Source organism: Anguilla anguilla, chromosome 15 (assembly GCF_013347855.1).
Source record: "Anguilla anguilla isolate fAngAng1 chromosome 15, fAngAng1.pri, whole genome shotgun sequence".
In the NCBI taxonomy this organism is placed as follows: Eukaryota; Metazoa; Chordata; class Actinopteri; order Anguilliformes; family Anguillidae; genus Anguilla; species Anguilla anguilla.
In genome coordinates, this window is record NC_049215.1 from 14,170,570 (window position 1) to 14,188,801 (window position 18,232).

Consider the following 18,232-nt stretch of genomic DNA (forward strand, 5'->3'; position numbering starts at 1 on the left):
CAGCCATAAAGCCTAAAGCCTTCCTGCCTTCCCCTAATACCAATCATTTTTTCATTTCATCTGAATCCTTACATTATTATATTAACTCATCCAGTTCCCGGACTGACAGACTGACACACATACAGAGGTGAACATCTGCTTTGCTTTAAATTTGCAGAGGTTGGAAAAGCATGTCATAACCATATTCCAAATATAACACTTTTAGATTAATTAGTAGTTTACATAATTAAATTACGTGGAATTAGTTGACTCCATTAATCACACATTTCAAGTTTGCCAGCATATTTTAAACACAATGTCACATGAGAATGATACATGATAATTATACTTGCATTGTAGTTTTTTATTGTTTATTTTTATTTTTTTACTTTTTAGCATTTCTTTAAGTAAATGATAATGCAGCTAATATGCTTTACTGAATTTGTAATTCTACATATTAAATACAAAGCAAGCCAATGCATACTTGAAATACTAGATAAAAAGCTATATAACTCTGCTAGCAAAATTTGAAAATACTTACATTTTAAGTTAGGTATTCACAGATTCTCTTGTATACGAATATACCTGAGAGTATAAAAAAAAAAGTTAACAAAATATGTACATTTCTTTAAAAATTGTTAGTAACCTGCCTAACAGTATAAAATATTTAAAGGGATTGTCCGACCCAGGTCCAGTTTATAATACTAATATTATAATATTCATTATTTTCACCCACTCTTATATACTACACTTGAGTTCTGGTGGATACTTTCAAACATACCACAGTTGTACGGCACCCTGGTGTGTGTGTCTCACACCTGGAAGGTATTTCCCTCTTGAGTGGACGAGGCAGGAAAAATGGCTTTAGTTTCATTACCTATTGATATGCACTTAATGCCTACCCTTTAGCCATTTTGAGCTGTGCTCAGCAGCTCAAAAGAAGAAAAAATACTGCTAGGGCACACAGCAGTGCCTGCAGCCCTTTAACGGAGGCCATATTCACAATAATGCACAGTCTCACATGCCTTATTGCTTTAGAAAATGGGCATTGCATTCTTTTTTTTTTTTTTAAATGATTCATTTTCAGCTGTTATTTTTAGAAGCGATTTATCAATGCCTATGGCACATCACAGGATATAATCGCTGGATGTAAATAACGTAATGTATATAAACAAGACTGGGTCGTTATGCTAGTATTAAAAGCTTACATTGCAGCCGGTATTGATGACAGCAAGCTAGTTAGAAGTGCTACTTATTATTATTCATATAAACATTTAAGTTTATTGTACATGTATTAAAGATATTTCTTCTGGTTCTTTGGTGATATCAGATATTGTTTTTTCTTGTGGTGGAGTAAGTTGCTGTTCTCTGTGCTGACAAGAACGTCACTCCGGCGTTTTCTAATGCTAGGATGTAAGTTTTGCTTCCTGTAGCTTCGGACTGAGCTTTCACTGCTTTGCCCACTCACATCTCGCTAACGAAACGCCTCCAGACCTCAGCCTGGCAATTTCTTTGGCGAGGTGCTGTGGAGGTAATTCACCACCATCAAGCAGTGGGTCAAAAGTCACTTTAAACACTGCATTTCTGATTGTTAGCTAGACAGGTAACCCAAGCAGAAGGCAACATAATGTTGTCAGTTCTCTCTCATTAGTAAGGTGAAGAAGCGTCCAGCATCATAACTGTTCCTGTACTACCGATTTTATCATGGCTTCAAACGCTGTTTGACCAACCTGCAAACGGTACTGGAACCAACCCATTTTATAAATTGTAATAGACTGCCGTTCTGCCATGTCAATAACTTCAAATGTTTTCATGGCCACGTCCAGAATTTCAATGAGCTGTTATCTGAGCCATGCCCCCAATCTCATTGAGTTATCTCAGCCACAGTTTCATTGGCCTATTCTCTGAGCCCACAGTCTTACTGTCTGTGATCAGTGCCATGCCTATGAACTCATTGGGCTGTTATACGTGCGACACCGACTACCTCATTAGGTTGTTTGAGCTAAGCACACAGTTTTGTTGGTCTGCTGTCTGAGCCATGCCCACAGTCTAATTGGTCTGCCCTTTGAGCCATGCCCTCAATCTCATTGGTATTACGCTGAGCCGCATCAACAATCTTATTGGTCTGTCCTTTGGGCCATATCCGCAGTCTCACTGGTCTGACTCTGAGCCATGTCCATGACCTCAGTAGTCTATTCGCTTGCAGATGATACTGTTTACAAATTAGTTAAGGAGGACAATAGGACTGTGTGCTTTACTAGGGGAGAGGCAAGTGCTGTTTAATTCCTGTATAATTCCACTTAATGCCTGGCGTATGGTCACACTGCTGTCAGCAGCTAAAAAAATAAAGATTTTGTTGCTGAATACTCATAAAGCAAGTCTTGTTATCCAGAGGACTCTTTGATGCTCTTCAAAGTTGACAGTGAATGCACACTGACTGAGCATTCACTCACATTCATGCATCATTATCCAGAGAAACATTTAGAATTCCTCATGAGTTGAGTTCAGCTCATTGTTTAACTACCCTCCATTTCAATGTAATAATTTTAAAGGAAAGCAATCAATGGCGTAGATTTGAAAAATCAACAATCAGGGAGAAGGAACTTTAGACCAACTTCATCAGTCAATGATATAAATGCTGTAAACCAGATGGGGAGGTTATTGGGTGTATTTGCTCAATGATGCTGAAATCATTCAGGCTTGTTAAAGCTAATTAAAAGTTTCAGATTGACTGGGCTTCATCTGAAAGTAAAGTTCATGGTATGCACCACGTAGGAATTGAGAGAGACGGTGGCTTGAAATGAATGCAAAAGGAGGAGGGGGGAACGCAAAATTAAACCGATGAATAATTTAACTCCCGTTCATCTTTCAGACTCGTTAATGATTAAAATATCCAAGTCACCCAACTCCACATAAACAGTTTCCAAGAACATTAAATCAAAGATGTCTTTGAAAGTTTTCTTCACCTTTTTTTTCTTCTTTTTGCATTCTTGCTTGTACTAAGTTTTCCAACGGCTTTCAGAACTTTTCCTCCAGCAGAATCATACCAAAAGGTTGGAATTACATCCTGTGGCTCAATATTAGAGCTTCACAATGGTGTTGACTCAAAGATAAAGGGAAAATTATGCGCTGAAGAGGGCTTTATAACATTCAAAATCTTCCCCAGTATTTATGATAACACCCCTCTGACCTGTTAGCATTAGCTGCACTGCACTGCACAGCACTTTGTGTACCAGGCACCCCTTCAGGGAATTGGCATGAGCAGAGCACAAATATTTACTGATGTCATCTGGCCACCAAATCTAATACAGTAATGCTTTCACTCGGTTTTCCATGCCAGCTATGGAAACGATCCATGTCTGGCTTTCTCTCACTCCTTTGCCCTCTCCTTCTCTCAAAGTCTGAGCAACCAGAAGCCCGATACCACACTACAAATCTACAACCAATAAGCTTATAAATAGGATGAGCAATATGCAACATAGGCATGGGTGAACATAGACATGGTTCCATAAAAGCGCACTGTGTTAAAATACTTTAATGGTTTCCAGGTTTACTCACCCTTGCTAGCTTTCCTTAATTCCTTCTGAACACATCACAAGGAAACATCAAAGGGACGGAGGAAAGGTCACAAGGAAAAAAGAACAGAGGAGAGTTTCCGTATGAATTTCAACATCCTCATTCATTCCAGTGCAATTTTGTAGCAACATCTATCAGCAGTGACATTGCAAATCCCCAGCATGCATGTTCTCTAATTCCCTAATATTTTGACTTTAATTATAAATAGTGCTTTGTACCAATTCTAATATGTATGTCATATTAAATTACATTATTTAACAGAATTTACAAGTTACATTTTGTTAAATATTATTTGTCCTATTTTATTGAGATACTTATTTCCTATATTTGCTATTATCTTTCTGTTTCTACAAGCTATTTGTTGTTAACATACTGATACTTTTGTACAGTATGACCATTTGTGACTTGTTATTGGGATTTATATTTTGCCCATTTTAATTTTAAATCTACTCATCAATTTTTGAACAAAGTGTCAATTTTGGGGTTTTTTCCCATTGGAAGTTGGTAGTTTATTCCCACTTCCTGAGAACTGACAGATTGGCCAGCTGAGAGACAATTTCAGCATGCATGCATCAACCCTTACAAAGGTTCATACAGAGAAGTGAAAAGAGATAAATCAGGTAGTGTTGGACCAGGCTATGTGATTTTAAACCTGGGAAAATGCATGACATGCATTACATGAAATATATTAAATATAATAAATGTATATGCTGATATGTCCACATACACACACGCACGCGCGCGCGCACGCACGCACGCACGCACACACACACACACACAAAGATACATGTAACATTTGTCTTCTGATACAACCTACCCTGAAGCAAGAACTGTCAGGTGACCCCTAAGTCAGCATTAATTGGCACTAACGCATCTGAAAAGAAGGTTTCTGGTCATGTGACCTCTGAGTCAGCTTTAATTGGCTCTATCTTATCTGAAAATTAAGGTCTCTATTCCAAGCCTCTGTCTGTGATGCATTCATTTATAAACCACATTCTCAGGGTTTTTGCAAGGTTATTATAGTTTTGTCTTTTCCATTACTTTTTTTATTTTACATTATTTTTGAATTTCATTTCAATTCAGTTTCGTTTTCAGTTTAGCTTTTTACATTTTTTAAGCTTATCATAACCTTTATTGGATTTTTATTTTGGAGACCCATGCCATTCAGTTTTAGTTTTAATTTTAGATTTAGATTGAGGGGAAGACTATTTTTCAGTTAAAGTGCTGTAAGATTCAAACACCTGAACAGAAACAGTGTGGAAACATCAACAGCAAATAACTTAAACACATCAGTTTTACAGCATATATACAGTATATTCATTTGCTCAAATGAATAATTATAAGAACCTCAGTTTAAAACCGAGGTATGCTTAAGTACAGGTAAGACACATCACCCACAAATGGCTAGGTTATAAGCTTCTAACTGTCAAGTAATTTTATGTACCTAAAAAAAATATTTTGCAGACTGTCAAAAAAGGGCTCTCAAAATAAAAGGTACAGTACACTGTCAATAATGTACTCAAAGTAATACCAGGCAGATCTCTTTTTTGGCCCCATACTGGCATGCGCCTCTGCCATGATACTTATCAATGTTTCATCGCTTTTTTGTCAAAATTTGAAAATGCCATGGTTACAGGGATGACAATGTAACATATCACCACTTAGTGGCCACGACTACTAGGAGTCCAACAGACAGAGCATTTTCTTTATTTTTCACTTTTGTTTGAAAAATTAATTTGATAAAAAATAATGTTGGTTTTTATTTAATTCTAGTTTCACGTTAATTTTAGTTCATTGGACAGGCTTGTTTCTCATTTTTGTTTATATGAATACATTTTTGAATGGCTTGTTTTCATTTAATGCAACAGCTCTGCTATAGGCCTACATACAATAATGCGCACACAAATTCGATGATCAAAAACGAGGAGAATTATTTGCACTAAAATTAATAAAGACATTTTTTCTCCAACAATGCAAAAAAATATATATATATTGTGAGAACTGAAGTTAAACACAGAAAGGCATGAATGCAAGGTGGGAATTTTTCTGAAAAATCCACCCACCTTGTATATTTAACTTTAAGGGCCTTCATCAACGATGAGATAGCAGTAAAATGTACTACACCGGCTATCAGGCAGCAGTCTTTTGGTACTTCGGTTTTTTGCTCACAATATTGATATTTTCAAAGGTCATTTGTAGAGTGTAATCATGTGAGATATTTCTCAATGTTCAATTGGATTCATTTGAATACAACAGAGTTCTGTGGGAATATGTCATTTCAGGTCCTGAAAAATTAGACAGTCGTATGCCAGGTAGTGGTATGCCTGAAAATAAATTAGTCAGTATAAATCCCAATCTAAAGCTTGGTTAAATGCTCTTTAATACATTGTCCACTGGCAGAGCACAAACAGTTATTTACAAATAAAACTATTTCAAAGTTAAAACATTTAGAAGATTGCAGAATATTTTAGAATGAGCTACACATGTTGGCTTTATTGTATTCATTAAATGCTGTGATGGTGTCATGGATGGCTTTCCATTAAAAATCTTTTCTAAAAGTTTTTTTTCTTTTTTGTCTCATGCCTGAAGTTAAATATCAATAGACATGGGTACACATTTGATGGGATGGTTATACAGCCATGGTTTACTTCAAGAGACAGTTTATACTGTCATAAAACAGTCCATTAAAATTTTTCAAAATAGTTTATAAGAATAAGCCCAACAGGCAACAAAGATACAACCCATCACAAAATTTTGTTAGAACGTGTTTAAAACTTAATTCATGAAAATATATAAGTTTATGTATACGTTCACATATGATGTACTTCAACAGCCCATATACCCACTGCTTATTTCAAGTGTCCTAATCAGCTTCTAAAATATATGATCTTTAATCAATCATAAGTGCCATCTGATCGGATTTACAACAGTAGAAACAAACCCCTAAAATATAAATATGACTCGGGAGGCCAGTGCATGGACCCATTCAGCTGTGAAGGCCAGGGAATCGTATTTCAGAGGCTGTGTAACCTTGGTTTGTTTAACAGGCATCCTTGTTAGCATGTATGAAAAGGCCCTTTCCATTGAAGGACTGTAAGAAAATAAAAAGCCCCTCTGACATGTACAAACACAGGTAAAGAGAGCTCCTGTGACAGCTGCCACTGTGGTGCATTGTGGGGCTGAATAGAACTGTCAGGAAGCGTAGGAGTCCCTGTGCACGTTGCGACCTGACGTGTCCACATTCCCTTAAATATAAATGTGGGGTGGGGAGGGGGACACACCTGTCACCTGTCTTAGTGGTGACCTTAGTGTTGACAGGTGTGTTGTTCAATGAGGTATGAGGCGGTTCTGATGAGGTATAAACATTCCCACCCCCACTACCACCGCCAAATCCTGTTTTGTTGAATCTTAAAGCTGTATCAAGCTGAAGAGGGAGAGTCAGCAGAGAAAGAAATACAGAGTGAGAGCGAGAGAGACAGGGAGAGACACAATGAGAACTTTGTTGCTCACATGAAGAATGTCTCCAACAGAGCAACCTCACTCCCTACCTCATCTCTGTCCCCCTTAGTAACCATTAGCAGGTGAATGGAATCAGCTTCACCTTTCCTATCAAAGCCTTCTCCACCTGTCACTCAGGAGTGCTAGCGCAGGGTGAGCGGTTGCAGAGGGGGTGCAGGTGGAGGGGGTGTTGGCAGGGAAACCGAGCTGTCACTGGCTCATCGGGGTCCCCGAACGGATAACAAGCAGCAAGGCGGCCAATTATCACCGCAAAAATAAGCCCTGATAGGAGTCTTGCACTTTCTTCATCTGAAGAGACCGCGGCGGGGGGGCATAACTCTTTCCGGCTTCCCCATCCCACGCAGCCCAGACCCAGATGGTCATGTCTCGCATTTTTCGGGCGATAAAACTAGCGAGACATTTTGTAGAGGTGGGGGGAAATAAGCTTCTTTTTTTTTTTTTTTAAATGCCACCCCACACACCACTGAGCTGGGGAACTCCAAATTAAATAGGGGTGGGGCAGACGAGATTCCTATGCACTGCAGACTGACAAAGGCAAAATTAGCATCATGCATCATTCACATTTGCATGGCATTTAGCTGACGGTCGCATCAAGAGCAACTTACAATTAGTGCATGAAGAAACTACGGCGATAATTTACAAACACTACTGCAGTGTGGGGTGGCTTGCCATCGCTAATCGCGGATCAGTCATAGACCGAGTTCTTTAACGCTGGACTCCGTACCCTCCTCAAAAGATCGGGTCATCACAATCACGGGATCACAAAGACCAGGGTCTCCTCCAAAGACCAGGGTCTCCAAAAAGATTGGGGTCCCCAAAAGACCTGACCTGTATTACGAAACAGGGCTTGTTGTATACAACATAATACTAGGGTAATAACAGTATAGGCCCTTAATCTGTTATACCGTAGTTCTATAGTCTAATTCAATCATTTCAAGTATCAACTCAAAATATCATCTCTTTTAACACTACAGTATAATATTCAACTGTAAAATGAATTGGCAGTTCATTTTAACACAAGAAATAAAACTGAATAACATTAGGCTATAGCTTATGTACTGTAGCTGGAATAAGTGGTTAAACTCAATTAGCTTATTCAGCTATATTAAGAGTTTCAACTCAATTTATATTATCACAGAAGTTAGTCACCATCATGAAACGTTTAGGTTTCAACCAAATAAATGCAGTACTGACTATTTTTAATGTGGCGTTCGCTTAGCATAACTTTAACTTTTTAATTAAAAAACCATGAACAACGGCTCTGTTAATTCAACGCAATGATTGAATGGTAAACATAACAAAGGGTCTGATGAATACATGTACCAATATTTTTACAGTAGCAGCTCAAATCAACAACTTAATTTACCTAGTTCATGAATTGAGCATGAATTTAAAGTAGCGCCGCCAACCGGGGCTAGCCTCTTTCAAATTAAAGAGTAAACATGTTAGCAAGCTAAAAGCGAACTCACTCAAGAACAAAATAATGTATATATTGGACTACATGCACAGTCCCAGTAGCTCAACTGTGGGCATAAACCATCCTATAATGAATCTGATAAGTTTTAGTAATTTATATCATGTTGTGACCAAATTACGAACTTATACGTGCACGATCTACTCACGGAATGTTTGTTGCATTTGTGGTCACACTGCTCTGCTGATCACGTAGTGCACGTATGCAAGGAGTGTCACTCAAAATCAATTAAAGGTGGGACTTCCTTATTTTTCACTTCTGATAGGCTAGGAGAGGGTTAAATTGACTTCACTCTTTTTTTAACTAAAAAAATATTAGTTACCTATATTTTCTACCGGGCTACATATGCTTTTAATTATATGGTCTTCAGCTACTCCAGAAAATCACTACTATAGCAAGATATATGTAAATCTATAATAAAATCAATGACATCATAGAGATATGTACCAAATTACCAAACTGCAAATGTTATTTGCATTTGCTTGTGGTGTCAGCATCCTTGGGCACAATGCTTTTAGGTTTGCAATTGAGTTGGGCAGTCAAATTATTGATAAAACAAAGTTTTAGACAGACAGACAGTCATCCTCCTGGGTTGCACGGGTGTCTAAATTTACTGTTTGTCCATGCTTCCCCTGTCTCTAGTACCACAGCATCCTTACCTTCTCCCCACATGCAGCTCATCCAAAGGGGGGTGAGGGGGTGTGAGAGGTCGACCCACTGAGCTTCAGATTTCTCTGCAGCTCTTCGTACGGCAGGCCCACAATCTACATCTCCAGCTGCACACAAGCAGAGGGACGGTGTTCTTCTCTGTTTTATCCTGAATATCTCATAGGGCATTACAGGAAGGTGTGTCTCCTCCCTCCAGAAGTTACTGTATGTGACAGAACACAGAGAGTGGAACAAAGGGTGCTCACACAGCATTGACACGCTTTGACTGACACAAGAATCAAAGCATGATTTACCTCCAACAGGTACTGTACGTACTGTAACACAATCATATCAAAGTCATAACGTGCCTCTACCCCAGTGCTGTGTGGCTTCCACACAGAGCTGATCCCATGCAAGTAACGGGAGCATAGCGAGGCAGAACAGTTAGGAATCAGGGTTTGTAATCAGGGGGTGCAGGTTTGATTCCCAGTTGGGAATTGAGCGATTAATTTTCAACTTTCATCAAGATGCTTAACTTGAGTTGCTGTACAAATGATAAAAATGTAAGCTGTGCAAGTTGTTGCAAATAACCCTGTGTCCATTAATCGAGTAAATGAAAGATGCAGAAAGTCTCAAACAGACACTTCTTTTGCTAAATACATGTATGAATCTTGAATGAAGTTTTACAGAATTCCAGTCACTTTCACCCTCCAGCTTTCTTATTCCGGAACGATCTCTTCACACATGGCACACCACTCTTCAGCACTGTTCACCGGTTGCCGACAGCAACCGGCATTCAATTCAAATCACTCGCAGAGCCATACAAAGCTGCAAATAGTACTGGACCTTCTATCCTCAGATAATGATTACACCCCGACCAGACCTCTCCATTCAGCATCCAGCAAGGCTGTATCACTGCTCCTGGCTCCCAGCAGCTGCTCATTTCCTGTCCTTGTCTCACAATGGTGGAGCAACCTTCCCCTATCAGTCAGGAAGGTAGATTCACAAGCTGTTTTCCTCAAACACACCTTTTCAAACTATGCCCCTATGTTTCTGTTTTTAAAATCCCATCTCTACCTTTATCTCACAGGAATTCAGGCATGTCCCTTGACATTTTGTATATATAGTTCTAGTGGTGTTTGTTTACCATCTGAGTTGTACTTCTGTAAGTCACTTTGGCTAAAAGTGTCGTCAGAACGATTGAATTGTATACTTGTCCATTTTAAGGCTTTGGAATAAGCCACCTGTTCTGGACTTGCTCTGAGATGCTCTAAGTTACATGCATCATTTTCCCAAAATAAAACTAAGCATGCAAACTTAAAATAGTCTAACTTAGCTTGACATCTTGTAAAAGAACTTGTCACTAAAAGATTTGTTCCCAGTCTGAGATGTTGGTGTCAGAGCTGGTGCTTTTTAAAGGAAATCAAACGTAGAGGCTTTCAGGTGGCTGGTCATCTTAACAAGTAAATACTGGTTTGGGTATTCTGATTACTAGTTACTGGTGCAGGGGTGTCCAATCTTTTCCGAAAGGGCCAGTGTGCGTGTTTTTGTTTCAGCACTAAGATACCTGATTCTACCTGTCAAGGTCTTGAGTGAAGACTATGATTAGTTAATTAGTTGAATCAGGAGCTAAAACAAAAACCTGAACCCACACTGGCCCTTTTGGACACCCCTGTACTAATGGTCAATTTAAAACATTTTGACCCGGGAATCCATTTTTAAAAGAATAGTTTCTAACTGTATTTAGTTACAACAGAACAATAGAATTATTGTGTCCAGTGATTTTATTTATTTTGTCACATACTGTACTGGTTTTCATTTCAGAACTACCGTAAAATACGTTCCATTTTATTTCCATGCACATCCCATTTTGCTTGAAGAACAAATTCAATCGGGAGGCAGAACAAAAATATCTTTCTGTCATCTGTCTTCAGCTTCAGAGCCTGGGAGAATTAGCTCATAGAACTAGATTCCAAATCTACGCATCTTCTGTCTCTCCATTTGTTCTGAAAAAATCTTCTGAGAATACTGCACAGGCTGCATGACATAGATCAGTTACTCCACGTCCAGTTCTGTCTGGGCACATTTTTTTTGTTTTTTTTTTGGAAAAATATACTTGAAGATTTACAGAAATCACACAAATCAAATTTGTACTAAAATTCAGAATGGAATAATTCTAGTACGTACAATCTAGACAAATTTCTTTCACACACACACACACACACACACACACTGTTATAGGCATTTGTCAACCTGAGGACCAAAGTTGAGGAAGGAAAAGTCAATGAAAGTCAAGGAAGCCATTATGAGGCTGTTTGGAACATCATTAAGTAGAAAGAGAGCACTGGTGAGCTCAGTTATCTCAAACGGCCTGGTATGCCAAGGAAGACCTCTACAGAATCTTTCAGAGTTCTGGAAAAAGATGTTTCGGACAGATGAGCCCAAGATTCAGTTGTAACAGAATGATGGCAAGCGCATAGTGTGGAGGCCAAAAGGAATTGCCCAAAGCACGCATTCTCCCATCTGTGAAATGTGGTGGGGGTGTTGTTTGATTGTGAATTGTACAAGTGAATTGTTTGATTGCAAATACAAAATTGTGGCGTACGGAGTCAAATCAAGACAAAATAGGTCCCAAACTGTTTGCAGCTTACTGTATGCATGTATTAAGAAGTCTCTACACTATTTATTCTCTGGATAAAACAGCAGGTGGTTAATTCATTTTTCCACACTTTTTCATGTTTCAAGCATAACCGCCTGTGTTTAAATGCAAAATGTCAATCTTGTTGTATTTCCCTATGGGGATTCACATACATACACACATGGAAACATTATATAGATTAAATTCTATGAAGAAATAAAATAGTAATTTCTGAAGAAAAGGCCTATACCATTATTACATTACATTACAGGCATTTAGCAGACGCTCTTATCCAGAGCGACTTACACAACTTTTTACATTGCATCCATTTATACAGCTGGACATATACTGAAGCAATTGAGGTTAAGTACCTTGCTCGAGGATACAACGGCAGTGTCCTATCCAGGAATTGAACCTTTGACCTTTCGGTTACAAGCCCAGTTCCTTACCCACTGTGCTACGCTGCCACCCACTGTTTCTGGGAACAGTGTAATACTAAATAAATTTGAAATATCTGGTTTTATAAGCCATAGTCTCATAAAGAGCTGAATTTGGTAAAAACAAAGCTGGAATAAAAAGTAATTTCTGAAAATCGTGAAAGGACAGAATGTGTCAGGCTACAGGGTAACAAACATTTTTAACATTCCCACCTGACAAATGGCTGGAAAAGCGCCAACACACACACACGCACGCGTAAAACGTAAACACACACACACACACACGCACAAGCACACATGAACACAAAGAGCTACACACACGCCCACACACATGCACGCACACCCAGAGCCACACACACACACACACATTTTGATGAGAACGGTATTTAGCATGAAAAAGAACCTTATGTTGAATTGGCTTCAGAAGGGCTCTGTTCAGCCATTTTGATGGGTTATTTGATGGTCCTCTCCTTATTAATTTCTGAAGGTGCCACACAAATCAGTCAAAACGTTATGCTTCATTATGTTTGCAGCATATGGTATCAGTCAAACAAAATAATACCACTGCAAGTTAGGGCTTGAATGAAAATTCACAAGGAGCTGAAATGGAGTCAATGTTAAGCTAAATCAATTTAGTTTAACAAACATACATTTACTGTTTTAATCCCTATATATTACATATATTGTATCATATATATTTGTGTCTTTGTGGGAGTAAATATATAGGTGTGTTTGTGTGTGTGTGTGTGTGTGTGTGTGCATATGTGCATGTGTGTGTGAGTTAGATGAGCTGTAGTTAGTGTAAAAATCCAGTTGCAGACAAATGGAATGAATTGAATTTAGGTTTATCTTGCAGTATTAAACACTGCTCCCTGATCATTTTTTAAATATTTTAATCTTGTCATGTGAGCAGCAAGGAAAAAATATGAGCAATGTAGTCCGCATCGCTGCCTCACAAGGTTAATGGTTTACAAACTGTCATTGAAATTCAACATGACAATTTGGCTGCTGAGAGGGGAAGAAAGAGAGGGGGATGGTGAGAAGGACAGAGGGGTGGAGGGGTGGAGGGAGGGAGGGAGAGAGACAGACAGAGAGAGGGATGCTGAACAGTAAACACAAGTGCAGGGGAGCTCATCTCGGGCCCTGAAGGGGCACGGTGCCAGACTCCCTTTCCTCCAGATTCCAGCTGAGACTACTTGAAGTGACAAGGACACTCACATCACTGCAGGAAGCCGGACGCCCGCGCGGCTCATTCACCAGGCTGCCTGCCAGCCATGACGCAGGCTGGCCCGTACAGTACAGCCTGGACTGTACGGGCCTGCCCCAGGTCTGCAGGGCCACAGGGGGGCTGCTTTTTGACTTCACCAACCAGGTTAAACCTGGGAGACCAGGCAAGGCTAGATAACTCTGTAATCAACCGCCTAAACGGATCAATTAAGCGCTTTATGACAACAAGCACACTCTGTGCCTCTCCAGGACATTCCATCACATTCATCCTACAAATACATTAAAGGGTCAAGAGCCCCTGTCCTCCATGGACAAATGCACATCCTTCCATCCTTCTACACTTTCCTATACCCCCCCCCCCATGTTTTTTAAAGACTTTGACAGAATGTACTGTAAAGAATATTCATTTTGACAAGTAAAAAAACGGGAGGTCTTTAATGACTTCATTTTAAGTACTACTGGATCTTTCGGTTGACGTTCCCAATAATTTGACCATCATCATCTCAAGTGTTTTGGCAAGCTTTAGAAGTTTCATTAATCAAACCAAGACCATAATTTCTCAGGTATCACAAAGAAGGGTCTTGCATGCTGGGTGAAAATCCTTTTACTAACACAACTACATAACTACAACACTAGAGGAATGGAATAAAAGAAGTAATTATTTGCCTATTTTGTGTAAATTTCACAAGCACTCTCCAAAATAGGAAAAATAAACCATTTCTGCTAAACCCTACGCACTTCACTTCTTCACAGTGGTCAAAATAGAACATTCCTATTTTAGAAGATATATTTGATGATAAAGGTCTGTGTTCTTTCCAGGACCTAAGAAAATCATTTATTCTTCTGGGCTTATGCTTTCTATCTATATGAGATAATGTTCCACCATGAAATATCGTCTTGCCAAGTTTTTGTTCTGTCTTGATTTGCTTGTGGTGTTTCCGGTCAATTCAATTATTTGTTAATCTCCGTACTCGGGCGTGTGTTGTTAGTCAGTCTCGATAAAAGTGTCAGCTGTACGGCAGTGATGTAATGCAATGTCACGTACACAGCCAGCAAACATACAGTGCGCACTAGCAGCCTGCCACCGGCACAGCTGTTAGCCTGCTGGCATTCTGCAAATCAGCACTACAACAGTCTGCTCGCACGCAGATGAGCGGAGGCAGTCATGGCCAGCATCGGCTATTAAGCGAATTCTAAATCGTTGGTGAATGGTCCTGCCACCGACGGACCACTGCAGTGCCGATTTGTAAAATGCTGGTGGACCGACAGCTGGAGCCAACGGCGATCTGATGGGTGCTTGCTTGCTGGGGAGTGTAATTGAAGTTTCCAAATTGAGGATAAATAAAACACACGACGTACCCACAGTTCGTTTAAATTCATACTTGACATAAATTCAAAACATACTTGATCTCATTTTGGTTTGAGTTTAGCGTGTGAGTGCGTGTGCGTGTGTGAGTGCGTGTGTGCGCGTGCGTGTGTCTATTCATACCGCCATTGGCTAAATGAAGAGTGAAATGCAATGTTTCTATTTATCTTTTCGTCTGGTACCTAATTAACGTGGGAGCATGAGGAGTTTTATTTTCAGGCCTCGGGGTGACTTGAGCCTTCGTTACGCAGAAGTGTGCGGACCGCAAGGCCATCACCAGAGGCGCCCGTGGCGGGTTTTCTTAACAAGCCCAAACATCATTAACAAAGCGCAACTTCATTATGCATATCAAAGCAGCGCAACCTGCCAATGACAATAAAGCCACAAACCCGGTCTCAGCGTCTGCCCGTTTACAGGGGAGAGCCAAACATAAACAATAGGTGACTGCAGCTCTGCCACGTCTCAGAAATAAAACATTTATGCCCTCACAAAGGAGCGGACACACCAAAGACGCAGGTTTAAGTATTGTTTTTATACACTAAGTGCACTTTCCTGCACAGGATGAATTGACTGATGCTTGCAGCAGGGTTGTAGAACTTGGCATGGAGTCTTGGCCTGTTGATGGAGTCGGAGAGATGGGACAGACGACTGCTGAATCAGCTCTTATAACTCAGCTAATAAAATAAAAATAGAAAAAAGGGACATTTGAATATACAACGTCAGAGTTTTAGTAGTACCACTACATTACTATAGCACACAACTCAGCATATAAACAGCACAGTAATTCTATTTTTCTCAGTGAAGGATAATGCATATTGGGTAATTATCAGAATATACTTGAGAGTCGGATGTGCGCCTCAGTGGGACAATGTCACACTCAAATGTCCGATATTTCTATTTGGAGGCCAAAGAGACCAACACTCAATGCAGCTATGCAAAATCCCCTTGGTCTGCACATAAAAATGATTTTAAACTATAATCCGACTCCCTTCGACCGTGGTTTGTGGAAAGCATGTTTTTTTAGCACAAGCCCACAGTACATCTTTGTGAAATTCAGATTGCAATTACGCCTGACTGAATAGAAAATGCTGCGAGCAGCCCTTGATCTCCCCAGAACTATTTAAAGAGAGACGATGCTCGTGCGGCCGCGTCTCCCTGGAGAATTTGCGCTGTGTTGTGATTATTAAAATATTGAAAATGCAGGATGGAATCAGTGTCAGAAGCGATGCCGAGCTGCTTAGAGACTTCACCTCCAAGACAAAACTGACACGTTAATGCCAGTGAATCATTAATATTTTCCATAAATATTAGATTGCTTCGTTACTGGCTGAGGACGTAAGCCAGCGCGCACCTCTATTAGTGCGGCTGGTCTTCTTTCGACGAGCACCTGAGGTTCTGGGGAAGCTTGATTGCACTGAATGGTCCAAAACGAACGAGCGGTTTGTGGCGGACTGCAGAGAAGCCTGAGCGCATTCTGCTCGTGTACCATTTCTTATTTGCTGTGTGCAGGGTGCTGCGACGCTGTTCTGTATTATATTCATTCATATTTATAAGCCGTGTGAAGTATTTTAGTCTCTGACAGGTGGTTGTGACTGCAGGGCTATGAGTTCAGGTTCAGGATTGAATTGATGATGTACTACTATAGGCAATCTGTACTGGGGATTTGTGTATTTATTTATTTTTTTGTCAGAGGTAAATAAATGTGTATAAATGAATTCCAAAATGAAAGCTATTTGAAGTTTCAATGCCTTTGCCTTCTCCATGAAAAGCAGCAATGAGAATGTTTTCTGAACTTTTGTTTCAAAAATGAATATGTTCTGTCAATTCAGTAACATTGATTGAATATTTTCTAGTTCTTGTTATTACATTATTTATAGATATTGAGCTTGTTCAATCTACTATGTCTGATCACTTTGGGCTGGATTTTTGAGCAAGTTTGAATTCTGAAAAAAATACCGTTTTAACAATTTCATTTTTATTTCAATGTACAGCACACCAACAATTGTAGTTGACAATATTTACAAGAGTCATTACAGCCCCTACTGTGTACTTCCATAAAAATGATAATGCTTGAAATATATGCCCCCAACAAGCACACTCACACAGACACCAACCTGTGCTCTTTTGCACATGTGTGAACTTGACTTGCTCTTGTCTGCCAGATCTATTACAGGGAAAACACTACTTTCACATAGTAGATTTGCAGGCTATGACAGCAGACAAGAGCAAGTCAGGTTCACGCATGTGCAAAAGAGCACAGATCTATTTCCAGTCACCGTAACTGTACCCGCAGCCGTTGATGCTTAAAATCCCTAATACTACCATACTACCATAGTACTGTGGCATATGGCGACAAAGGAAAACTGAACAGGATAACTTATGTTTTCATATTTTAGAATTTAGGCCCTCATAAATTAAGGCCCTCAACTTTCAGACAACATAAACATGGTTTAGTTTATCATGTCTTTGATAATGTTGGTGCTAATTATAAAATGGACCTGGCCACATAGACTACAGTAATTGAAGCATTTCATAATTGAAACAGAAAATGAATATGAAGTAGCTCATGTGGAGCCGGTAATAGCTTATGCATGGTTCTAGATAGCTTTGGGATATATTGCATTAATACAAATACACGGACCCTTTTATTTATCTGGGGAGGAGGACTTCAGTGAGAGGGTTAAAACATTTTTTGAAGATCTTGAAATGAAAATATTTGAAAAACATAATGGGTCTCCTGGTTTGTGTTTTCACATCAGAACAACAAATTTAAATCCAATAAACCAGGTGAGATAAGATATCTGCAAGAAATCCGCACTGTTTTACAAGATGAATAAAGTGGTGAGTAACAATGAAAGCCAGCAAGCCTTGTGACTCTCCGGGACCAGGGTTAGGAACCCCAGTTGTAAGGCATCAGAATGGGTTTAATGTCCTTCTGAATCACTGCTGCTTGAATTCTGAGATCAGGTTGGGAGGACATCGTGTCTAGGGAGTAGTTTATCTCAGAATGACCTTCGTTTTGCACTTCACGAGGAAAGAACAGGCTACAAAATGCTGAAATTATTTACAGCGATGCCATCCAATAAATGCTCAAATTGGTCAGACCACAAAAGTTGTCAGTGATGTGCTTTCCTCCATATATTCTCTGAATTGGTTTGCTTATTGAGGACAGAAAGACAGCCGTGAGAAGACTTCAGGGCTTTAAAAAGAAGACTAATGTGATGCCAGCCATTCAGGGCCATATTAATAATTGATGAAAATAATAATAGTTTATACTATTAATACTGCAAAGCTATCATTTACCCAACCTTTGGAATACAGACTTTTCGCTTGCCATGCAGACATCTCAAAGTAGTATTCTGTTAAAT

General features: G+C 39.5%; 1 long non-coding RNA gene across 1 annotated transcript in view; it reads right to left on the reverse strand.

Annotated features, from left to right (window-relative positions):
- LOC118213721 overlaps window positions 1-8,721 on the reverse strand; it is a 28,596-nt gene extending 19,875 nt beyond the window's left edge. The window contains exons 1-3 of the long non-coding RNA XR_004762500.1: window positions 8,697-8,721; window positions 3,538-3,562; window positions 521-564 (exon numbers count right to left, since the gene is read on the reverse strand). This is a non-coding gene — a long non-coding RNA (uncharacterized LOC118213721). The remainder of the gene's footprint in view (window positions 1-520; window positions 565-3,537; window positions 3,563-8,696) is intronic.
- Window positions 8,722-18,232: the final 9,511 nt, after the last annotated feature.